Source organism: Elgaria multicarinata, chromosome 12, assembly GCF_023053635.1.
Source record: "Elgaria multicarinata webbii isolate HBS135686 ecotype San Diego chromosome 12, rElgMul1.1.pri, whole genome shotgun sequence".
Lineage (NCBI taxonomy): Eukaryota > Metazoa > Chordata > Lepidosauria > Squamata > Anguidae > Elgaria > Elgaria multicarinata.
In genome coordinates this window covers 14,054,660-14,080,727 of record NC_086182.1, presented here as the reverse complement: position 1 = coordinate 14,080,727, position 26,068 = coordinate 14,054,660, and positions in this window count along the sequence as shown.

Sequence of the window (26,068 nt, the reverse complement as noted above, 5' to 3'; positions counted from 1 at the left end):
TCAGACTGGCTCATTTTCTTCCACTAAGAGAGAGAGAGACAGAGACAGAGACAGAGACAGAGACAGAGACCATGGGCAAAGGCAGAAGTGTTTACCTAGGACAGAGTTCTGATATGCCTTTTCAGGCTGAACTCCAAAGCATTTTGTTGGGAGGGACTATGCCTGGACATTTGGCAGCTTAGCGTTGAAATGAAAAGGGAGTGCGGGACAACATTACTCCACTATATTTCAAATGCATCCTTTGAAACATTCAAACCAGTTCACATCTATTGTTTCACTTTATTTCCATTACACTACAATGTCTCATATCATACAGACTTTAACATGTAGGGGATTTTTAATAGTGTGGGACTTGTTTATACAGTGCCATCAGTATGTATGGCTTGTTGGTGGAGTACTAGAAAAAAGGCAGTTCTCTGCCCCAAGGAGATTCCTATCACTATACCTCAGGCAGCTGTATTGATTCATATCAACAAGCCAGTTCTAAAAGTGTTAATTTATACCATTCCTGGGTCTTTTGTAAAGCTAATGGGTCTTCATTACTGATTTAAGGCAAGGCCTCACCAAAAACACTGTCCATCACAACAGGGGAAGATCTCAAAGGTAAATTGTTGCTCAGGAAATCCATTTTCCCAGCAGCTGCTGTGAGGATTCTGATTGATTTTATTATTATGGCCATAGAGCAGTCAAAAGAGTCAAAAGAGTATGGAGGATAGAACCTAAGCTCATAGGGAACAGAGGTGAGTGGCAGATGGCATCATCATCACTGGTAATCAAAAAGTCCAAGAGCTTTGACCCTATTAGCCCTGGTCCCATTACACCACTGCTGATGTCTGGAAGTGTTCATTTCCAACAGGCACAGGTCTTTCATAAAACCAATGGCTCTTAATTGCCCATTCTAGGCCAAGCCACCCCAAAATACTATTACAACAGGGAGCAATGTAGTGATGCTGGTAAAATCCATTTCCCCAAACTACTATGAGGATTGCAGCTAATCTCAGAAGGAACAGGAAAGTCAGGGAGGGAACAGATAAAGGCAGCAACCCTGCTAATAAAAAAGTGCCAGTGATGCATCCCAGCACTGTTCAGAACAAGCTAAATTGGGCATGCTTAATGGGGTCAAGGCAGTGGAATTTTAGGATGCTTTTAGTATACTTTTAGGATGTTTTTTTTAACAGTATATACTATGTTTTTAATCAGTATTTTATGCTTGCTGTTCTTCTCTGCCTCGAACCAATCAGAGAGGCAGGTAAGATGATGATGATGATGATGATGATGATGATGCAACAAAATTGGCACAGTAGGGGCTGCACCAGGAGAGCAGGGGCTTCAGGCAGCCATGGGTCATGTGTTGCCCACACCTGTTCTTGTACATGTTTGATGGACAAGTTGAATCAATACTGAGTGCTGAGGCATCAAGGTTCGGGAACTAGATCAAGAGATTATGTGAATGGGATGGGACAAGTTTCAAAATTCGTAATATTTAATGCCCAAGGTCAACTCACATGGGGCTGCACAAAAGCAGTTGAGATGATTTTGAGTGGATCAATACCAAACAAAAATGGGTTAAGCATTAATTTCCTTACCTGCACCCAACACACTGTCTGCCATTGCTCCATTTAAATGTTCACCCTCCTGAGGCTATTTTCTTTTTAAGTTGAGGAAAGGACCAGCCTTCCCAGGAGGTGAAATGAATCAGTCACCACAGACAGCAGATGCTGGGGGGTGGCAGTAGAGGCCAGCCTCCATGGCCATCCCCTCGAGCCTGCAGCCATTTTGTCCTCCTGAGCAGCTCCCCAGAATCAGCAATGCTTACTTGTTGCTGGCTTGGGCTGCTTGGCCATCTCGCCCAGTTGACACAAAGAGTGTCGTTGAAAGCAGGCTCTGTTCCAGTGAACAGTCAGAGAGTGGGCCAAGCAGGCAATGCACTCCAGCATGCATTGCTGTGGTCATCTATGCTGGCTGCATTCCACAATTTGTTTGAGCTGACATCTAGCAAGTACCAGATGGTGTGGTGAGTGAGCAGTGGAGGGGTGCTGGACAGAGTTCAACTGTGTCCTCTAAACTTGCTGCCCTCTGGTGTAGGGAGGGGCAAACTTACCCATGCCTGTGCAGCATGCTGCTTGCCAGAACCCTGCTGGCCACCTGACCCTCTTTGCGTAAACGGCCCACTACAGGTAGCATTTATGCAAATTGTCCTTTACAAAAAGGGCCATGGCAATGTTTCCCCCACACACACACAAAATGGCAGCTTGGCAAGGGAGTGGGGATCCCTACACTTGCCCAAATCAGCATGTGCCAATTCTGGCAAGCATGGGGATTTGGCATCAGGGGGGTGGGCATGCAGATGAGAAATCACTGGCCCTTGACCCCAGCTGGATGCCTGCAACATCCCTACTCTGGTGTGGTGTCCCATTGCCAGTAAGATTTAACTGCCAATCTGGTTGGCTGCTGTACATGAAAGCACATGTGTCTGTGTTTTGCTTCTTGGCATTAAGAAGGTCTTGGCCCAGTGCTGCAAGCTTGGCCACTACATTATATAACCACCCCACACCAAGTGTTATAATGAATGGATGGAGTTTCCTGGATCACCTCCATTTATTTAAACTAATGAAACAATATCTACGTATCTGTTTAGGTGTACACATTGCCTCTGTCAAGTGCAAGGATACCAAATTCTGTGTGTGTATCAATCCAACGTTCAGGTCCTACCATAATTGGGGGGGGGGATTTGAATCCAGCAGTAAATTAGCATATATTAAACCGGTGCTCCCACACAGCCGTTAGAGCCATGGGACATTTGCCCTCTAATTTTGAAGGTTCTACTCATACTAGATTTTACCAGAATGTTCATGATAAGTTGGTCTCCTACCATAGTGAAAACTTAGGATCGGTGAAACTGCCAGTTTCAAAATTCGATCTTTTTTCTCTATTGAAAACATTGCAAATTTTGCTAAATTCTTGTGAATTGAATCAAAGGGCTCACTCATCTGCACCAGCTACCTTCAGTATCAGAGGCAGTAAGACTATATACACCAGTTGCTGGGGAATATGGGTGAGAGAGTGCTGCTGTATGGTGACCTACTTGTGGGTCCCTGGTTGGCAGATGGTTGGTGGATGTGACCCTGTTCAAGCAACAGTGGTTAAGCATTTTGAGCTAAACATTATGGCTTAGTGTGTAGTGTGAACTGTGATTTAGCATGTTGTGTGAACCATTCCTAACCATAGTGGCTACATAACCACAATTTAAACATGCTCACTAACCATTTGTTGCAAAAGGGTTAGCGGTGTAACCCTGGCTTAGTGTGCTGACTGAACAGGCCCTGTGTGAACAGATGGCTGGACTAGATGGACCCTTGGTCTCTTCTTATGTTCTTAATACACACAGCTATTCCCTGCATGGAGGGAAGCTATCTTCCATGTAGCTGTTAAAGATGAAGAGCTTGTAAGAAGGAAAAAAGTGGCCACTAATTCAGCACTAACCTGGTTGAATATACAGGGATTCAATCCCAGCATTTTGAGAACAAAGCATTCAAAGCTTGGATGGAGAAATCTCAAGTTGTTTTTGACCTAAATATGGAGGATACTGCAACTTCTGGTAAATTCTTATCAAAACTTGCATGAAAGAAAATTATCATCTATCCCACATGATGGTAACTCTTTGATCTCTATCAAATGTACTGCATGATGGTTACAGCTTAATTATATGGGGTGCCAAACGTTCATAGTAATCAAAGACTATGAAAAATTCCCCTATTTCCCCCTTTGTTTTTTATAACAAACCCCCCCACCCCTTTTCTATTTAAACCTCCACTTTTTTAAAAAAAAGAAAGAAAGATTTTATGATGCTCAGTTTTATAAACAAGATAAATTAGAACAATTATATTTTTACAAATAATAATTAATGCATTTTTGTAACAAACAACAGCAACAAATCACCACGCTTCTTTCTGATTTGCAAAAGAGGGGGAAAATGTTTCCTAGGAGATTTCCTTTGGATTTGGAACTATTTCATGCTGTTGAAAAGCTTTTCTTTCTATTGAAAACAGAAAGGGGGGAAAAAAGAAAAGAAAAACAAATGTCTTCCCAAGGGACTAATAGGCAAAGACATGCTTTTAATTAGCATATGGAGTGATTAAAAAAAAAACCTCATTGAAAAAGCCAAGTCAAACCAATTAACACCTTACATTCTACATATGAATGCCAACTCCACCTCCTGAGGAGAAACAGGGAACTGAATTTCTCTCTGAGTGCTAATGTAAGTTTCCATACAAGGCATATACTAGAACAGAGCTCCCTCACTGACTAAATCCGCACATTCATTTAAAAGAACCATTATTTTTAAAGGAAAGCAAAAACATATCAACGTTTTATGTTCCATTTCTGCTTACAGTCAATTCCTTACAGAACTGTTATCAAATTCCTTAATAATCTCAGATTTTCATTAAGGCAGCTTATTTGGATTTCAAAACTCTAATCTATTGGATTGTTGTATTCTGCATTTATTTTCCAACATAAAAAAAGTAAAGGTGGCTAACAAAAAGAATATAAAATATGGGTACAGGTGTTCTAATCTTCTATTTCCAATCTGGGGGCATGTTGACACCATACTTTTATCCCGGGCTCATCCCTCCATTTTTCTGGGATAACTGAGAACTCAGTTATCCCAAATTTTCTTGCGGTCCTGGGACCATCCTGAGAAGTGTGGGTGGTGTGGCTGCCACTCCAGGGTCTTCCCTTCTTCCCCTTGAGTAGCAGGGCCAGGCATGGAGCTGTGTGGGGAGGCTCCATGCCCATGGGGGTGGGGGGATGGCAGGGTAGGTGGGTGCAGAGTTTTTTTTTACTTATCTTTTTTGCCCCGCACTTGCACGTGGCTCCTCTTGTAAAAAAAAAAATGGTGGCCCCAACGTCCCTCTTCCCTTCCAGGATGTCACGTGGCCATCTAGATGCTGGAAGAGGGTCACAGAAGCAGGTAAATCTGCAATCTTTCCCTCTCCCTTCTCTTACAACCTTAGGTATAGACATGCCCTGGGTTGTACATTTGTTTTATCTGTTGTTATATTTCTCTCTCTCTCTCTCTCTCTCTCTCTCTCTCTCTCTCTCTTTCTCTCTCTCTCTCTCTATATATATATCAATCACATAGAATTTCCTCCGCCTGCTCACCTCCTCAAATTTAGCATACCTTAAAAGTGGAAGGGAACAAAAATAACATAAATCCAGCCTACACATAAAATAAGAGAGAAGCATAATCTGACGCTCAGGCAATAAATTCAGTGTAATACATGTAAATAAATCAAGGGAATGCCCTAAATAAGGCATAGCCTGGTGAACACTTTCAATAATGAAACTAGGGATGGCCAATTCTATCAATTTTGCTTTTCTCTCACTTCTTCATTTTCCAGACTTAAATTCAGTTCATCTGAAATTTTGAGAATTTTTCCCCAGTTGGGTTTGTCCTGAACTTTGAGAATGTTATTTTTAAAAGTTCCCACAGAAAATTTGTAAGCATTTTTGTGCCTATTTCTCCTCATACTTGCACTTCGAGCTAATATACATATTTCTGCAAGTCATTTTCCTAATGAAGTGCATCTTTAACATTGTTTTCCCTCTCATGTGCACATTTGTATTTATTTTGGTGAACTTAACTTCAAAATTCAGAAAACTGTAAATTTTGAAGGGTGACTGAGTTTCGGTTTGCATAGTAGTTTGAAGGAATAATAATAATAATAATAATTTTATTTATTACCCGCCTCTCCATTTTGATCGAGGCAGGGAACAGCAGCAAGTATAAAATACATACAATATTGATTAAAAACATAGTACACATTGTACACATTGTTACACATAGTACATATTGTTAAAACATCCTAAAAAAGCATCCTAACAGCATAGTAAAAGCACAGTAAAAGCATCCTAAAATTCCACTGGATTCACATTGAAATGCACACTAACCAAATTTCTCCCCATCCCTAAAGTGAACTACAACATGGGTGGACAAACCAGCCCTCACGTCAAGCTGGAGAGGGCGGGGAAATGTGCAAGGCAGTGCAGATGCCATTTCCAGCACTCTGCCTTTTTAGTGTGCAAGTACAAGCTTTTTCTTCCTCATCAATACTGACTAGAATGTCAGGAGAGTAACTATGCTAGCCCCAGAGCTGGTATAGTGCAGAGCCATTTCTTGGTGAGGGATCTTTGGATCTGGCAAATCTATGAGCCCCTGCCAAAGGAAGTGAGGCAGGGGGCTACCAGGAGGAGAGTCTTTTCTGCTGTGGCACCCCAGCTGCAGAATGAGTTCCCTAGAGAGGTTTGTCTGGCACCTACATTGTACTCTTTCTGAATCCAGGTGACACCCACCCCCCCCGCCCCAGTATTTTAGCTTTTTACCATCCTAGTATTTGAACTGTTGTTTTAAATCTGTATTTAAAATCTGTATTTTAAATCTCTGCATTGCTGCTCTTTTTTTTTTCTTTTTCTTTCTTTCTGGTTTTATTCTGGTTGTACTTTTACATTGTGGTTTAAGTTTCTGTATTTTATACTTCAAGCTGCACTTTATGCTTTTAATTTTTGTGAACTGCCCAGAGAGCTTCAGCAATTGGGCAGCATATCTTGTCCCAGATTCCTATTCCCATTTGTGATTGCTGCTTGTTATGTGTGAATGGGAAACTTGCACAAATTGAGCAGTTATCGAATAGGCGGTTTGCTCAAGTTTCCTCGAATTTGCACACATTTCCTAATTTACACAACTTTCCTCCAAAGGCTAATGTGGAACTGATTTTGTCTGCAGAGGAAATGTGTGCACATCGAACTGGAGATCAGGGGGGGGAAATGAAAGGGAACACAGGTTTGACAGCTCATAAATATTTTCAGCAGAGACACTCTTGTGCTTGCATTGGCATGGAGACCTTCAAATGGGGCATCCACACATGTTTTGCGAACAGAAACAAGGTGTTCCAGCACCTCAGAATGTGCCTGTTTGAAACACATGCATGAAAACAATGGGAGAAGAATGTGCTTATTCCAAAGACGTGTGCAACCAATGTATATTAGCAAAGATGTGCATGGGGATATGCACAGAATTTCCTGTGCATTTTTGTGCACGCACAAAAAAAGGCCAAAGCTTGCAGTCTGATAGGAACTCAAATTGGAATGAGCTTCAAAAAGGAATTCAGAAAACCTTGGTGAAATGGGTTTTGCTACTGGGCACATTGCTAAAATTGACGCAGCAACAGCGAACGAAAAGGAGCAAGAGGGATGGACAGTTGCAGGGCCTGGCGGGGGCCCCGCCCATGTGGTCTAGTGGAGGCCAGGGCTCACAAGGACACACCACTGGCTGCTGTTGTTGTTGTTACTGTTGTTATTTCATTAGGGATGCTGATACCATCTGCCAGTTCTGCCACCCTCCTCAGAATTCTCAGTTCCATCTGAGCTTAGCTGCAATTCTCAAAGTATCTGGGAGGGGAGACATTCCCCCCCCCCCCATGAACATATATTGTTCCTGGTTGTAAGGCTAATAATTTTGCAGTGCTCCTGGTAGAGGTAAAACTATTAGAAGTGGTTTGTGGATATGGATCGCAGCAGCCTGAACATTTGGGCCTGTCACATTCTGGGGCATGGGCAGCAGGGTCCCTAGGCAGGAAGACAGAACTGGTTTGGGCAGTTGGTAGCTGGGCGGAGCAAGCTGGGAGTGAGGCACAGGTCTCAGATGGCAAAGTCCAACAGAGGCCCAGAGGCAGATCCAGGAAACAAGCACAAGATCAGACACAGGTTCAGAATCCAAGCAGGGGGCCAGAGTCAGAAGATAAGTCCAGTCAAGCAGGAAAGGACCAGGCAGGGATCAAGGCAAGAAGCAGAGTCCAGGAGGAGCAGAATCCAAACAAGGGCCAGAGGCAAATGTCAACAGTTAAAGGCAAAGCAAGGTTCAGGCACATACCAGGTAGCGAAGAGGGCAGAGGCATGGTTGAGATGAGCAAGAGGTCCAGCAAGGTGAGGCAAGATCTGAGGTAGCAAATGCTCAGGAACCGGCTACACCTAGCACGAGTGACCATGTTGCTGTGGCAAAAGCTGAAGGTGACATGCAGCTCTTATATAGGTCTTTCCTGGCAGCTCCCAGCTGTTCTGTATGAGCCCACCTGGGAGTGCTGGCTGGTCTGGGCCTGAACCCTGCAATGCTTTACCAGCCAGGGCTCACATCCTGCAAAACCCTGTGGCCGGTTATGTGCAAAGCTACCACCAGATGGTGCTGTAGGACAGATCCTGACAGGGCCTCTCATTGGGGGCATGACTACACAGACTGTCATGACAAGCACCTACACTTCAAAATACTCCCCTGCTTGTGGTACGTGGTCATCAGCAGTTACCTCCTTTGTTTATTTATTTATTTATTTATTTATCATACTTATACCCCGCTCCTCAGCCAAAAAAGGCTCTCGGAGCGGCTTACACTTAGCAAAAAAGACAGTCCCTGCCCTCAGGCTTACAATCTAATAAAGACATGACACACAAGGAAAAGGAGTCAAGGAGGGAGGGAGGGAGGGAGGAGAGAGAAAGAAAGAGAGAGAGAGAGAGAGAGTCCAGCAGGAGCAGGCCCCGATGTTACTTCTGCCTGCTCCTGTCCCCTCGGTCTTTCTTCTTCCCCACAGGGCCAAGATGACAGTTTGCCCTGTGGGGGTGGGGGAAGAGTCCAACAGGAGCAGGCCATGATGTTTCTTCTGCCTGCTCCTGTCCCCTTGTTCTTTTTTCTTCCCCACAGGGCCAAGATGACAGTTTGCCCTGTGGGGGTGGGGGAAGAGTCCAACAGGAGCAGGCCATGATGTTACTTCTGCCTTGTTGGCCCTGCCTTGGATCCAGGTCAAATAAGATCAGTCAAATATGAATGTTTGATGATTACCTAGCATTTCTGTTGTTTTCAGTGTGACCAATGTGTCCTTTGATCTCTGATTTGATGTGTACAAAGAGCTGAAGCTGCTTTCTGAATCAAGAGCCCTAAAATAATGAGGAGTCAGGCTGTGTCAGGTTAGAAAAAGAAAGAAAAAAGGCCAAAGGCAGCTGTGGTGAGAGTGAAAGCAATAAATGAGCTCTATTATTATTATTATTATTATTATTATTATTATTATTATTATTATTATTATTATTATTATTTAATTTATTTATTTATATAGCACCATCAATGTACATGGTGCTGTACAGAGTAAAACAGTAAATAGCAAGACCCTGCCGCATAGGCTTACATTCTAATAAAATCATAATAAAACAATAAGGAGGGGAAGAGAATGCACCAAACAGGCACAGGGTAGGGTAAAACTAGCAGTATAAAGTCAGAACAAATCAAGTTTTAAAAGCTTTAGGAAAAAGAAAAGTTTTTTATGAGAAAGATGGTTTGCATAGGGGAATTCTGAATGATCTCTCTCTCTCTCTCTCTCTCTCTCTCTCTCTCTCTCTCTCTCTCTCTCTCTCCCCCTCCCTCTCTCTCTCTCTCTCTATCTTTGTCTTCTTTTTCTTTTCCTTCCCCAGTATTATCAGGTCAGAAGGAAGTACAATGATAGCAGCCTTTTCCTTTGGCAATATGGAAAGGAAGTCTCATTTCCTGGTAGGTATGATAACATTCTTGCTCCCTTTTCATCGTCGTCACCCTCCTACCCACTCTCTCTCTCTCTCTTTCACTCTTCCATTCTCTTACCAACATACATACATGCACATACAAAAAACTCCCTCCATTGAAAATCAGATGCATGGAAATGCCATGTGTGGCTCAAGGAAATGAGAAGTTTAGAAGAATACTGAAGAGTGAATGACAATACAATCAAACCTCTAAGGGTGACAATGCAATATTTGACATTAAACCAGTATATTTGCTTCTAAAGGCACAGTCCTATGCATGATTAGATGGGGTGGGGGGAGAGACCTTCAGTTCCCAGCATTCGCCAAGCAGCGTGGGGAACACAGCTCTAATCAGAACCAGTGTGTATATGGAAAACCCATGATGGGAATCCACTCTTGGTGTGCAGCAGCCTCCAGTGTATTGCTATTGAAGTGCCACATAGGATTTGCATAGGGGGGGATGATTAATGCACATAACCGGCTCAGACAAACCTCCCTCATGATCTATAAAACCACTTCCCAAGTCTCTAAGCTTCTTTCTCCAGGCAATTTGTGTGTATTAATCATTCCCCTGTGATGTTTTTACATACTGGAGTGTTGCAGAAGCACTCCCTCCTATCCTGTTCTTAAACGGTTGTGTGAGAAACCATTCTCAATCTCTCCACAAGACTAAGAAGAAGTAGATCTGATTGCTCCGTTCCCTGAAGGGAGAGACAATGCTGTGCAATAGGGAATATGTTGTACTTCTATGGCCTCTCCTGAACAGGGATAGCTTGGCCACGGCGGTAAAGGCATTAGTAACCTCAAGGCTGGATTACTGCAATGCACTCTCTGTGGGGCTGCCCTTAAAACTGCTCTGGAAAATGGTGCTAGTGCAGATGGCAACAGCTCAGCTGTTGTCAGAAGCTGCCCCTTTCCAGCATGTAACTCCTTTGCTGATGGAACTGCATTGGCTGCCTATTACTACCAGGCCATATTTAAGGTTCTAGTACTAGTATACAAAGCCCTAAGTAACTTGGGACCAGGATCCCTCCATCACCAACCTGCCTGGCATCTGAGGACATCTGAAGGCATATTCTTGGTCAATCTATATGGCCCTATGGCCCTACTGGAGTCCACCAGAGGTAGAGCCTTCAGTGCAGCGTCCCCCTTCTTAAGGAACTCCCCGCCATTGGAGGTCAGGCAGGGACCAATGTTGTATTCTTTTTGGTGCCTCCTGAGTACATTATTGTTCCAAGAAGCTTTCCCAGAATGACCAGTCATGGTTTAATCTTCACCTGTTCTTTTAAAATCTAATGTTTAATGATGTTTTTATTCTGTTTTTATTATTTTTCCTTATTAGTTCACCATTCAGATATCTTCTTATAGGGAACGGTATCTTGTAAATAAATAAATAAATAAATAAATAAATAAAGTGGAGCACAATCCTACCCTATTATTATTATTATTATTATTATTATTATTATTATTATTAGTTATTTATTTATATAGCACCATCAATGTACTCTCTCTCTCTCTCTCTCTCTCTCTCTCTCTCTCTCTCACACACACACACACACACACACACACACACACACACACACACACCCCAAAGGTCAGCTGAAGGGTGTTAGGATTGGGTGGAGGAGCCCTTCCCGTTGCAGAAAGGAACTCATTGGTGGGGTGACCCATTTTCTTCCAGTACACCTATGGAAAACCAGCAGGCACAAGAGAACTGCCAACAATCTTTTCCTAAGTAGTAAGGCCCAAATGGGGGCATTGCAGGGGTGTATCAGGGACAGACTGACAATCTGCCAGCCCTCCATTGGATTCTGCCTTTTGTATTTATGGTCTTCAACTAACTGTCACTGACAAAGGCAGAAAAAGAAACATTATATAGCCATTAAAGAATCTGAATGTAACTCTGGTTTGCCAATGGTGATATTAAAGTGCTTTTAATTGGGTTGGTTTTACTAGGCTAGGGGATGGTGAGAAAGCATATGAGGCAGCTATCTTGCTGAAGCTAAGCAGGTCTGGGCCTGTTCAGTGGTTGGAGGGGAGACCCCTTGGGAACTGCATGTAGCACCTTGAGTTCCATGGTGGAAGAAAGATGGGGATATAAATGTAATATATATATATATATTTGCAGTCATTTGTACATACATGGAAATACAAAAAGGGAAAAAAAGATACAGAATAAAAGATACCTCCAAGAAATGCAAAGAATATCATGTTCTTATCTTATTATACTGATTGATATTAAGCTGGTCCAGTAGCCTTTTCAGTTTGGCAGAGAAGCTGCATAAAAACACTTCAAATAAATAATGAATTAAATGAATAATGTTTACACTTTCCAGCTATCGTCTGAAGAGATTTACTACAAATGTTTTTGGAAGCTATGGGAAATAATGTTGTTCTTTGTCTTACCATAGAACTCAGATTATTATTGTTATTATTATTAATCTGGCCAGTCCCTATAAAGAGCCAATTAGACAGATAAATCTCTTTGTGGATCATTCTAAACTAGGTAATATAAAACTTAATACTCAATAACCACCGCCACATCAAAGGAACACATACAATAAGGACATTCTAATGGAACACATAAATATTTGGCATCAATATAGGCCAACAGCAGTGTTTGAAGACTTAGGCTAAGTGTTGGAAATGCCTTCCTTAAAAGAGACTTACGTTTATATTATTATTATTATTATTATTATTATTATTATTATTATTTATATACTGCCCCATAGCCAAAGCTCTCTGGGCAGTTTACAGAAGTTTAAAACAGTGAACATTAATATATACAAAATTTAAAACCATAAAAAGCATAGATAATGTTTGTCTTGGAACTTTGTTTTGGAAGGACACATTGCGATCAAATGCCTCCAAAATTGAGTTTTCTCCCACCAAGTGATTTACAGGAGTGACTTACAGGATTGGTGAGGAACCTGTGGACATCCAGATGTTGTTGGACTTCATCTCCCATCTGTCCCAACCTGCGTGGCCAATTGTCAATGATGATAGGGGTTGTAGTCCAACAACGTCTGGAACTCCAATCCTGACATAATTTTGTTGGCCCCTGTGCTGTTCCATTGGAAGTTATTTTAAAAGCCTTTAAATTTTGCCAGTCTGTTGTATTGGAAACAGCCTATAAGGCCATCGAGCCCAACCCCTTGCCCAGTGCAGGAATCCACATTAAAGCATATTTCATTTTTCTTGGACACTCCTCCCCCATGAGAATTAATAAAATATGCTTCATTGAGGGATTCGCTTGAAACAAATTCTTAATTACACATGGCCTGTTTACTAAATATGTGCCTGGGTGTGAGTGACAGAAACTTCACAAAGCCTCTAACATGGTGCCTGCATATGCCACACTTAAGGTGATGTACTATAAGTGTGTGTGTGTGTGTTTGTGTGTGAAAAACAGAGACAAAGTGAGAGAGATCATCAAAATTAATAGCTTATGGTTATTCGCACCATTATTCTTAATGGGACTGAGCACATACCGTACACTGCAGAAGGCACACTTGATTCGCCAACAATTTATAACCCATTATGAACTGTATGGCCTAACTAGGAGTATAAAAAACCTCATTGCTAATAATAAGGATGTGATGTCTTGCAATAAAAGGAATGCTAATCCTGGCACCAAACAAGGAAATCTCTCTTTCCTATCTCACTAGTTTGTAAGAACTCATCTAGCGTGGCAACGGTGAAGGCTGTTGGCTCCAATCTCGGTGGGGCTGTGAATTCATTCTGAAGGAGTGAGCTACTAAGACCAGCACTTTTACAGACCCTGATCCTGTACTTTTAACAGTAACCTGACATGAAGAAAATCCATCATCAGTTCCAACCCCCCACCCCATCCTACAACTCACTTCCATGCTAGGAAAAGCTTCACATTCTCATATATATATATATATATATATATATATATATATATATATACACTCTCTCTCTCTCTCTCTCTCTCTCTCTCACACACACACACACACACACACACACACACACACACACCACCTTTCTCCCATAATTATTATAATAAAATGAATGATTGATGATTTTATTATAACATAGTTCTAATGGTGTTCTGACTATTTAAAACTGACAGTGACATGCTTTTGTATGTTTTATACTCTCCAGCGATTCAGCATTGTCAATGGAACCCTGGTGCAGCATTCATATTCATCATCATCATCATCATCATCATCATCATCTGCTTGAATAAAGTCCTTTAATAGATATTGTATAGACTTCTTCCTAGAGTAAAGGCTGCTGGGACACCTACTTTAGTTCAAAGTTTTGCACAGATGGCAAACGATTTCAAAGTAAAGAATATATGGCAAACTTTCCTTTGGGGTGGCAATTCCTCACCCAAGCCTCTTAAAGTTTAAACTTTATGGAAATAAATATTTTGAAACTCAGAATGATAGGAGATTAACCCTGGCCTATCTGCCATGAGTTCAAACTTCTTCAGGTAGTGTGTGTTTCTTTAAAAGGTGCTGCACTACATTTTAAGCTTTCTTTTATAGATTTGTGTGTGTGTGTGTGTGTGTGTGTGTTTTGAATTTGAACACAGATATAGGTCTCTCCAAAAAAAAAAATCTCTGGTGTGAAGGAAGGTTTTGGTTTGAAGGAAGGTGAATAGTTTTGGTTGTACATAGAAAATATTTTCCTTTCTCTGTGTACCTGCTTCTTATAAGCTAAATCTGCTGCTTTATGTTTGTATGAAAGGAAAACATTTTCTAAAATGCACATCCATGAATCTTATACCCAAAACATTACTTCACACCAGAGAAATGGTTAAGGGACCTAGTTTTTGCTACAACCTGGCACCCTCCAGTTGCTGTAGACTTAGATTCACAGAATCATAGAATTCAATGCCCCTCAGTAGTTGCAGTAGTCCAGGGCAGGTAGTCCTCTTCATCCTCCTCTTCATTTTATCCTCACAACGACCCTGTGAGGTAGTGTAGGCTGAGGGAAAGCCGGGAAGGGGGGGCATAAGGAATTACATTTATATACCGCCCCATAGCCTGGGTGTGTTTATTTATTACATTGATATACCACCCCATAGCCAAAGCTCTGCAATAAATACCTAAATGTGTTGTTAACAATGATCTCCATTTATTGACATAGCAAGAAAATATGAGCAAGGAAGCAACATTTGGTGATGCCTTTCATCTGGAAGTTATGTGATATGTGGGTTATCAAGCAGTTATATGAAAAATGCTAGATCTGATCCTTGGTTTAAGTGGATTCTTTAATGTCAATATAGTAAAAATTATAAATTTTAGTGTAAATTTTTTAAAGAATTACACTATTCTTTTAAATTATTATTTTTTAAATAGTGTAAATTGGGAAATTATTTTAAAAATATTTTTTCTAACCTGTGTGGGTTCTTTGATGTCTACTCAAGGTCCCACTACAGCTGAAGCTTTCCCCACAGCCCATACATTCATATGGCTTCTTTTCTGTGTGGTCATCCATTACACAAAACCATGAAATTCAATAAACAAAAAACCTACTGTTTACAAAACAACGTTAAAGGCTCTACAGTTTTCAACCAAACTCCAAAAAGCAGGGAAATTGGGAGTTAAGGCTCACTGGCCTATAATGCCACATCCTCCCTAAGGAGGCAGAAAGTGCCAGTGAAATTCTCATTCTCCCAAAGCAGATATGAACCATGAGGACAGGATGGAGAATAGGATATGCAGAGGTGACTGTGGGGTTGTGGAAAACTGATGACGAACAACTTAGGGCCACCTACTTCTCAATATATATATATATATATATATATATATATATATATATATATTTTCTATACTGCCCAATAGCCGGAGCTCTCTGGGCGGTTTAGAGCAGCCCTTCCCCAACCTGGTGCCCTCCAAAGGTGTTGGACTACAACTCCCAGCATTGCAAGTCAGTATGTCCCATGGACAGGAATACTGCAACTTGTACTCTCAAACATGTGGAGAGGTGACTGTGGAGTTCTGGAAAACTGATCAGGGAATGCTGTTCTAGAGCAAGGGCAGGCAAAATGTAGATCTCTAGATGTTTTGGCATTCAACTCATAAAAGTCTCTGTCAGCATGGACAGTGATCAAGAACACTGCAAATGCTGTGACCACAGAAGATTTTTCTTACGTGTTCAGCAGTGTGAGATCAAAGGCAGAGCTACCACCTAATAGATTCATGTGTAAGGAAGGATTATTTTAAAAACTATTGATGAAAATGATTTTTGTCCTCACCATAACATGGGAGTTGCAGTGCAGCACATCTGGAGAGTACCAGGCTGGAGAAAGATGGTTTATACTTGGATCCTATACATGTCTTCTCAGAAGCCAGTGCCACTGATTTTACTAGGGCTTCTCCCCAAGTGGTATAGGATTGCAAACTAATCTCATCTGAAAGGAGTTCAAGACACCCAAACTAATCCTTTTCTGTTCCTCTGTCACTCTGATGAGATGATGTATTGTGGAGGGATTGTGGGGAGTGAAAAGTATATTTTGTATGAACACATTTTAAGAAAAAACATTGGTTCTTTGAAGGGCAGGGTATTTACGAAAAGCTGAAAGTGAAAGCCCTTGCTCTGGTTCTACATCTCCAACAAATAGTGCCCCTTCTGTTATCAATCGTGCTGCTCTATGCGAGACGTGTGTGAGAAAAAAATATTGCGCAGCCCCTGTATTTGGTAAAGATATGGAACAGCGTTCCCTATCCTGCTGTCCCAGCTTTCCTGACCATAGGATATACTGACTTGCAATGATGGGAGTTATAGTCCAACACCTTTGGAGGGCACCAGGTTGGGGAAGGGCTGCTCTAAACAAACAAAAAAGAAGTAGGTGGCCCTAAGTTGTTTGTCATCAGTTTTCCACAACCCCACAGTCACCTCTGCATATCCTATTCTCCATCCTGTCCTCATGGTTTATATTAGGGATGTGCTCCGCTTCTAATCGGACCGACGAATTAGAAGCGGAGCGGGGGGCTTCGCCTGCCCTTAAGCCAGAGGCGAAGAGGATTAGGGGGCCGGCGGAGCGTGGCGAAGAGGATCGAGGTGAAGGCGGATCCTTTGCCTCGATCCGGAGCTCCACCGGAAAGATAAGTGGGGTTTACCGGGCCCTGCCACTGTCGCTGTCGCTGTCGCCCATGCGGCGACAGTGGCAGGGCCCGGTAACCCCCCCCCGCCCTCCTCTCCCTTACCTGCCTCCGTCCGCGGTCCGTCGGCATCTTCAATTGAGCCCACAGACGGAGGCAGGTAAGGCCCCCCTCTCCCTTGGTCCCTTACCGGGCTCTGCCGCCGTCGCCGCATGGGCGGCGATGGCAGCAGGGCCCGGTAAACCTCCCGCCCTCCTCTCCCGGCCTTACTTGGCGCCACTCCCCTACGCTGCGGAGCTCCGATTCGGAGCCGGAGCTCTGCGGCGAAGAGGAGCGGAGTATGGGCGGAGCGGAGCGGGCCGACCCGAAATTTTCGGATCAGCCCGCGGGGCAGAGCGGGGGGTCCGTGCACACCCCTAGTTTATATCTACTTTGGGAGAATGAGAATTTCACTGGCACTTTCTTCCTCCTTAGGGAGGATGTGGTGTTATAGGCCTGTGAGCCTTAACTCCCAATTTCCCTGCTTTTTGGAGTTTGGTTGAAAACTGTAGAGCCTTTAACGTTGTTTTGTAAACCGTAGGTTTTTTGTTTATTCAATAAATAAATATTTCTTCACAAACCACACATTTAAACACATATTTGGATACATTTCAACTGCTGAGAAGTGTTTCTCGACATTCAACGAAGCACAGAATCCAGGGGTGGCTTCAGTTCTAATCCACACATTAGTCTGAGAGGTCCAGGTCAGATCAGGTCATTTTGTATGGGGATTTAGAAAGATTGAATTCCTCAAGCATCCCTGAAATAAAATTCAGAGCAATATATTGCTCACTCCATTTTTCAGGCTCCCCCCCCCCTCTCTCTCATTCTCTCTCTTTTCTGGGTCCTCTCCTGGTTTGCTGTTCTAAACCTTCACATTTTTAAATACAAGCAAACCAGACAAGTAAGGCATAGCTATTACCTTCAGGCACCATTTCCCCAGCCCTTTGCATCTGTGTTGACAGCTGCTGAAAAATGCAGTACTATTCCTGAACTTAGTGTGAAATCATACATTCACACCAGCAGTCAGGGATGACCAAGAATTCACCTTTAGGAAGACAAATATGAAAAGAGAGCCAAATAACTCAAGCAGCCCTATACAACTTCTGACTGGCCATGCCTGGGGTCTCCAATCTGGTGCTCTGGGACATCAGTATGCCCTCAGATGCCTTTCTGGCAGGGCCCCTGACCCTCCTGATTTTACTTTATGGCTTAAAAAAAACACCTATACAATCTGGATTGCAAAGTGCAGTGTCAGCCTCCAGCACCATTTTTATGTGAGCCTCAGATATATTCTTAGAAAAGAATATGAAAATGGAGCCCACGTCAGTTTGCCTTTTGAGAAAAGGGTGTGTTCAAAATTGTGGTTTTGCATTTTGAGGCTCAGACACCCTCCTCTGCCTTATACTTGGATTCTGGAGCAAGTTACTTTTATTTTAGTCTCAACTTGCTTTAGGTTTCTGGGAAACAGATTTTACTGCAGGCCACACTCAACAGGGCTGCCGTTTTGCAAATACACAAGCATTCCAGCAGCCATTTTGTGAAAGTGACCATTACATTCTCTCAAAATTTCAAATGTGCCCATTGAGCCAAAGTCTTTGGGGACCCTTGTATCCAGTAGACCATAAGTCACGAGTAGTAGCTTGGTAGGTGCTTGACAATAATCCCACGACAACCATGGCTTTTTCAGACCCAGGATTCATTGTGCCCTTGCTTGGCCACCATACCCAGAGAGTAGACTGTATTCAGTTTGGTAGGTAACAAGTCAAGGAACTCTGAACTAAGGTATAAGCATCCTGGTGTGAGAAACAGACTCCATGACCTTCTGATTGAGGAAGTTATGTCTCACTTAGTAGTTTTATTACTAATGTTCTCTCCCCGCATCTCTCACACACTCAAGTCCATTTTCTAGATCATGAAAGAACTCAGCTTCATGGCTCAGCTATGAAGAATGCACCCATTCATGATCAGTCTTACTTTTGAAAATAGTCCAGAACCTGAACTTAGTTTAAAAGTTTGAGGCTAGATGGCTAACCAGGACCAGGCATTTTCACCATGTGATTTATTTATGTACCATTCACATTACAAGAAAGTGGAAACAATTATAAGAAAGAGGATGAGGAACAATAGTAGCTAGTGATAATGGTGGTTAGAAGGTTTACTCATTGAAGGAGGGATCCATTGAGGGTGTCTTGTTCAAAAGTCCTACAAAACATAGAGCTTTCCCTGCTATCTAATTTGTGTTCCCTACCTTCTTACAGATGTCAGTCAAGAAGAAAATCCATGAAGAATGGATGCAGCTATCATAAGCTATAGTGTCACGTTGACTGGGTAACTTTTATAGAGCTACAATATGGGATGTATTATTCATAAACAAATTCTGCCATGACCCTTCCCTCTTTTCGCCCAGACATTCAAAAACATTGACCCATGGCTTCCAAAAAGTAAACAATTTTTATTGAGGTTTTCAGCAATTCTCCTTTCCAGGGATGAAAGCACAGTGATGGTTTGATTTTTTATTCAAGTGCTGGTCTTGAAAAAAATGCACAATATTTCCCTTTCATCATAAAAGCTAACGGGTGTTTTGAAGAATGGGGAATGGAACAGTTGATACAAATCATATTAAGGAAAGAAACTTTAACATCTCACTTCATCATAGCAATAGGAAAACATGGGCTTGGCTGTGCCGTCGCAGAGCGGCGCTGGGGAGCAGCTGGAGCAGGGCGCTCGGCCTCCTTCGCTGCTGCTTCTCCTCCTCCTCCTTCGCTGGGTCTCTCTCCAGCACCACGGGCAGCCCATTGTCTGGCCGAGTCCCCCCCCCCCGGAGGCTCACCGATTGGCTGGCCCAGGCGCTGATTGGCTGGCCCGCTGCCCCCCCTCCCCTCGCCCACCCGGGCCACCACCGCTGGGCGCTTAAAAAAAAAAAAAGCAATAGGAAAACATCATATTCATTCTCACCAGAGGATCTTGGTCAGGGCAAGATATAATTCATAGGGAAGATGAAGACGACGACTTCTTTAGGAAAATGATGCCTATATTCCAAAGCCCAATAAACACCACAGACATAATTAATGTCTAATGTCTTCCCTCTAGGAATCCTGGAAACTGAAGTCTGCTGAAGTGCTGGGGATTCTTTGATAGGGATAGTGCTACCACAGGTGCAAGAATTGTCATACACATAGGAGACTCAAGGACCTTTACAAGGTACAAAACCTACTATACTCTTGGGTAGAAGTTTATACACTTTCAGGATTACTCAGAACCAAATTAGACATGGCATTGGAGACACAGGTATGATTGTGTTTCCCCTTATGGGGCTAATGCCATTTAGTGGTTATGGTTGTGGTGTGCGTGTGAGAGAGACTTGCATTGAGGAAACCGTTGGCTCTTTTGCTCCAGGCAAGTTATCTCCAGCCTCAAGGCCATAAACCACTTGGTACTGCAGGGAGGGGCTGGTGCAAAACATGCCACCTTTACCTTCAACCCTACTTTCCAAAACAGAGCAGGGAGACCACCAGAGTCAGTCCTGGATGCAGTGTAAATCTGGGAAGAGCTTTTTGCCAGGGTCCTTTGTTCTCATTCTGTCTCAGGGGGGGTTCTCCAGGTTTGGTGTCTCTTATGATGGACTCTTACAACCAAAGCTCCTGCTTTTTGATTCATTTACTTCAATGAACAATTGGAAAAGGCAGTCCCTCAAAGAGAAAACACCTTCCAATAGAGGAAAGTCCTCTGTAGAAGAAAATACCTAGCCACCCTACTATAAGCCTTTCTGCCTTTTCCCGAAATGTACCCTACAAAAGGAGGTCACCAGCAATGAGGCCTTTTACCCACATCGAAGGCTTCATGCAGTGTCACTTCCATGTTTTGTGATAGTCCTTGGGTGATTATTATAATTGCTGTTGTTGTTGTTGTTGTTATTTACATTTCTATACTGCCCCATACTCGAAGCTCTCTGGGCAGTTTACAAAAACACCCTCAATGCCCCTTCCCATTTAGTGAGTCTATCTACCCTCTCACTGCCATTGTCATCAGCTACTATTGCTGCTCATCCTCTTTATCATCATTGCAACCACTTGTTTGACAGTGTAGATGCTCGTAGTTTCTTTCCAGCATGTTTGGGAGCTTGGGAAATGAAGTCCCCGTCACTTCCCAGCTCAGTAGTTTGAGTTGGGACATGTTGAGAGCTTCATTTCCCTGGTTCCCAGGCAGCAACCGGTTCTTCTGAGCATGCTGGATAGCTTCTTGCAAAAGAGCACAGACAGACTGTAGTTTCTTCAAGATTTCTTCATGAAGTCTTGGAAAAAACTGTACTGACTACAGAGCATGCCCAGGGGAAGCTCACCCATTACTACTCCCCCATCCCCTGGTTGAACCACTATGCTATAAAGTCTCTCTGAACACACACTGGGCCTGTTCAGACAACAAGCAAAGTCATGGTTAGAATGCTAACCCTTTTGCAGCAAGTGGTTAGTGAGTGTATTTAAACCATGGTTATGGAGACTCAATCCAGACAAGACGGAGGTACTGTTAGCGGGTGGTTCATCTGTCCGGCAAGGTGATGTTTGCCCTGTCCTGGACGGGGTTGCACTCTCCCTAAAGGATCGGGTCTGTAGTTTGGGGGTGCTCTTGGATCCAGAACTGTCACTTGAGGCACAGGTGAACTCAGTGGCAAAGAGCACCTTTTATCAGCTTAGGTTGATATACCAACTACGCCCTTATCTGGACAGAGATAGCCTAGCTACAGTTATCCATGCTCTGATAACCTCTCACTTGGATTACTGCAATGCATTATACGTGGGGCTGCCTTTGACAATGGTCCAGAAGCTTCAGCTGGTACAAAATATGACAGCCCGTTTACTAACAGGGACTGGCTGACGAGATCACATTACGCCAGTCCTTTTCCAGCTTCATTGGCTGCCAGTCCAGGTCCAGGCCCGATTCAAAGTGCTGGTATTGACATTTAAAGCCCTAAACGGTTTGGGGCCAGGTTATTTGAAGGAATGCCTCCTCCCATATGTACCTGCCCGGACCTTAAGATCATCTACAGGGGCCCTTCTCCGTGAGCCCCTGCCAAAGGAAGTGAGGCAGGTGGCTACTAGGAGGAGGGCTTTCTCCGCTGTAGCACCCCGGTTGTGGAACGAGCTCCCCAGAGAGGTCTGCCTGGCGCCTACACTGTACTGCTTTCGTCGCCAGCTGAAGACCTTTTTATTCACTCGGTATTTTAACACTTAATTTTAACTTAAATTTAAATTTTACTGTTTTAACTCTGTATTTTAATCTTATATCAATTTTTCTGTGTGGTTTTATCCTGGTTGCGATTTTTATACTGTATTTCGTAATTGTGTTTTAACCTGTTGGGTGTTTTACTGTGGTTTTAATTTTTGTGAACCGCCCAGAGAGCTTCGGCTATTGGGCGGTATAAAAATGTAATAAATAAATAAATAAATAAATAAATAAATAAATATAGCCCCCATGATTAGGAATGGTTTGCATGACACACTAAATCATGTTTCACAAGACATGCTAAGCCATAATGTTTAGCTCACAATGCTTAACTATCATGGTTTAGTGTGTTGTCTGAACAGGAATGCAGGTTCAGAGGGACATTATTTTAATTTCTATTACCTTTTACACATTTAAAAACAAGTATGACCCTTTGACTATCCAGTCTTATCTCATCAAGCCATATGAAGCGGACAGCTCTGACAAAATCCCCATCTTTCCAAAGACCCATATCAATCTGACTCACACCGCCCTCGTAAAACATGGCTTCATTTCCATGGTTATAGTGAGGTTTATTTCCCACCTCAGGGGCCTTATTCCAAGGTGTGTTTTGTCCTGAATTGTCCCTCATTCTACCAGTGCCGGTTCCGAGAGACATTACAGCACAATTATTTGAGCCAAGGAGTAGAATGCTCATTTTGTGACACATATAAGAACCTTTCTTTTTTCGTGGGTTTTTTTTTCTTTCTGAAAACCATCTTTTTGTTCCAGAGGCACTATAATAATGGCAAGCTTCCCTTTTCCTTCCTTCATAAAGTTAGTCAGAACATTTCCCCAGCATTTTGGTTAGATTTATGTCCTGCTGCTGTCCCCTGCTGACAGTTTGAATCCTTTATTTGTGCTGTTGTGGTACGTCAGTGCCACCTAGTGGAGACTCAAAAAGAAGCAAAAGTGTATATTTATATTTACATACCGGGGTGGGGTGGGGGGCGATGGTATTAAAAATCAAACAAAACAACCTTTTGCAGCTCCAGCTAATTTTGGGGTTATTTAAATTGTACAGTTCACATTTAGCACTCCAGTTACCAGAATTTTTTTGTCACAGCGAATATCTGAAATATGATGACTCATGGCATGCCCATGTTGGAATGCTGATTCCAGATGAAAAGTATGCTTGCCTCAAAATGGATATTTTTTTAAAAAAACTTATTGCATTCATATCCTGCCTTTTTTCCTGCAAGGATCCCAAGGTGGCATACATAATCATCGTCCTCTCCACTTTATCCTCACAACAACAACCCTGTGAGGTAGGCTGGGCTGAGAGTCTGTGACTAGCCCAAAGTCACCCAGTGGGTTTCCATGGCTGAGTGGGGACTAGAACCCAGATCTCCTGACTCCCAGTCTGACACTTCCACCACTACACCACACTAGCTCTATGTATTATTTCCTACTTTTCAGAAATGCCAGAACCTTCTAGGTCCCACCTAGCATGAACATTCCTATTGAACTGGGGGTTGGACTCGATGGCCTTATAGACCCCTTCCAACTCTACTATTCTATGATTCTATTATTCTTTTTGGCATCAGGTTAAGACTTTTGTCTTTCCCCAGGCATTTAGCAGCATATGTTGAGTTTTTAATTGATCTGAGATCAACAACAACAACATACTAATAATAAAAATTCACAGAATCCATTCAGGATTGTCAGCATTCACATGTGAATGCCTACAGTCACACAATTCTCATCATTTGTGGTAACGTTCCTCACATTTGTAACTTGGTTGATCCTCTTATTCTGTTGCTACCCAATCAATAGAAATCCACGAGTGAAGGTTTTTTCCATCACTGAGATGCATAATGACTGGGTGTTTTTTATACCAATAGAAAAAGATCACAAGTCCAGAAGATGTGATTTAGGAGGTCCCATAGCGAAGAGGTAGAGCACATGTTTTGCCTGCAGAATGTGCCTGGCTTCATCGTAGCCATCTCCAATTAAAAGAGGGAGGCATGACCTGTGACCCTTGGTAACACCCTGTGTAGCTCTCAAGCCTGGTAGGACTCCATCCACTTTTTCCTACAGCCCAGCTAATGTTGTGGGGTAGGCTTCTGAGATAGCTGTTTTCCTAGTAACAAAGGAACAACAATATTGTTTGTGGTCACTGCCGGAATGGGAGAGACGTTCACCTCCAAACACCTCCCCCAGCCAGTGGTTCCTAGACTCAGCAGACAGAAGCATGGAAATATGGGTGGAGGGGACAAGAAGAGAGTGTGTGTACATGGCTGTGTTCATGACTGACTCCAGACCCTGTAGTTGACACTGGATGCATCCCACAGGGGTACAAAAGTTCTTCTGTATCCCTGAATAGAGCAGTACAACAATGGAACCAGTTACCTAGGGAGGTGGTGGGCTCTCCCACACTAGAGGCCTTCAAGAGGCAGCTGGACAACCATCTGTCAAGTATGCTTTAGGGTGGATTCCTGCATTGAACAGGGGGTTGGACTCAATGGCCTTGTAGGCCCCTTCCAACTCTGCTGTTCTATGATTCTATGATTCTTTGAATTAAAAGGATCAGGTAGTAGGTGATGGCAAAGACAGACACACAGACACAGACACAGACACAGACACAGACACAGACACAGACACAGACACAGACACAGACACAGACAGACAGACAGACAGACAGACACACACACACACACACACACACACACACACACACACAGACACACACACACACACACACACACACACACACACACACACACACACACACACTTGAGACTGCCCAAAGCTGCTGGTATTCAGAGTAGGTAAAACTGGGCTAGAAGGACAAACAATCTACCTGGTATAGGGCCATTTAACTGTTGTAACTAATTGTGTGGCCAAATATACCGATGCCCCACAGCTCAGTGATAGAGCATCTGCTTTGCATGAAAAAGATCCCAGGTTCAGTCTCCAGCATCTCCAGATAGGGCAGGAAAAACTCCTGTCTGAAGCCCTGGGGAGCCACTGCCAGTCAGTGTCAACAATACTGGGCTTGATGGACCAATGCTTTATAGGCAGCTTCCTATTTTCCTATTTTCCTACATTGGTTCTCTACCAGGATTGGGGCAATGATTTTTATTTGGTAAAACCTTCTCAGCCTCACCAGATGAGTCCAAGGACATGTCTACACCTAGGGAGGGGAGGGAGAGGATCTTGCGATATAGTGATCATGAGATCTTCCCCCTCATTCTCCATGCGGCAGCGGCGCATGACATCCCAGAAGGAAGGAGGATGTCGCACCCGCCATTGTGTTTTTGCTTTTTATTGAAGATGAGCGCACAAGCACTCCAACGATAGAGGTAAGTGTGTGTATTTTTTAAAGAAGATCCCGCTCCCTCCCTCCCTCCCCCAATGGGCACAGAGCTCCTGAAGAGCTCCATGCCCCATGCCCAGTTCCCGGCTCCTCATGTTTACTCACAAGGAGCTGGGGCGAAACCAGGACCACACGTCCTGCAGGCTCGGGATGATCCCGAGACAGCAGCAGAAGTCAGGATTAAAGTCAGGATCATCCCTCCCTGCCCCCAGGATCCCCTGTGTGTCATGTGGATGCACAGGGATGATCCCAGGGTGATTATGAGGCTAAGCCTTCATCTAGACATGCCCCAAGTGAGAACAGGTGGGTTAAGGAACAGTGCTGGAAAATGGCACTGTGCAGCCTCTCCTTCCATTGTGTCTGACTTATTTATTGACTTATTTAAGCTGCTTCTATATTGTTTGACATCCCAGGATCTCCAAGCTGTTTACACAAAAACCCCTTGCAATACAATATGAAAACCAATATAAAAACAGTAAAGACTTTAAAAACATTACAAGAAAAGCAATGAAACAATCAGGTGCAAACAATGCAGTGCTATGACTGATTGCAACTCAGGGAAAGCCTGAGTGAACAGTGCATTTTCAAGAAGTATTTGGAGCCTGCCCGTTCTGGAATCACAAGCTGGAGAATGATCCAGGGGGTGGGTGCCACTACTGAAAAGACCCACTTATATGCTGTTACTTGACGACACACTGTTGGTCCTGGAATGACCAATGAGGCTTCCTCAGAAGATTTCAGGGTTGATTTAGTGTATATCACAGACTCAGTT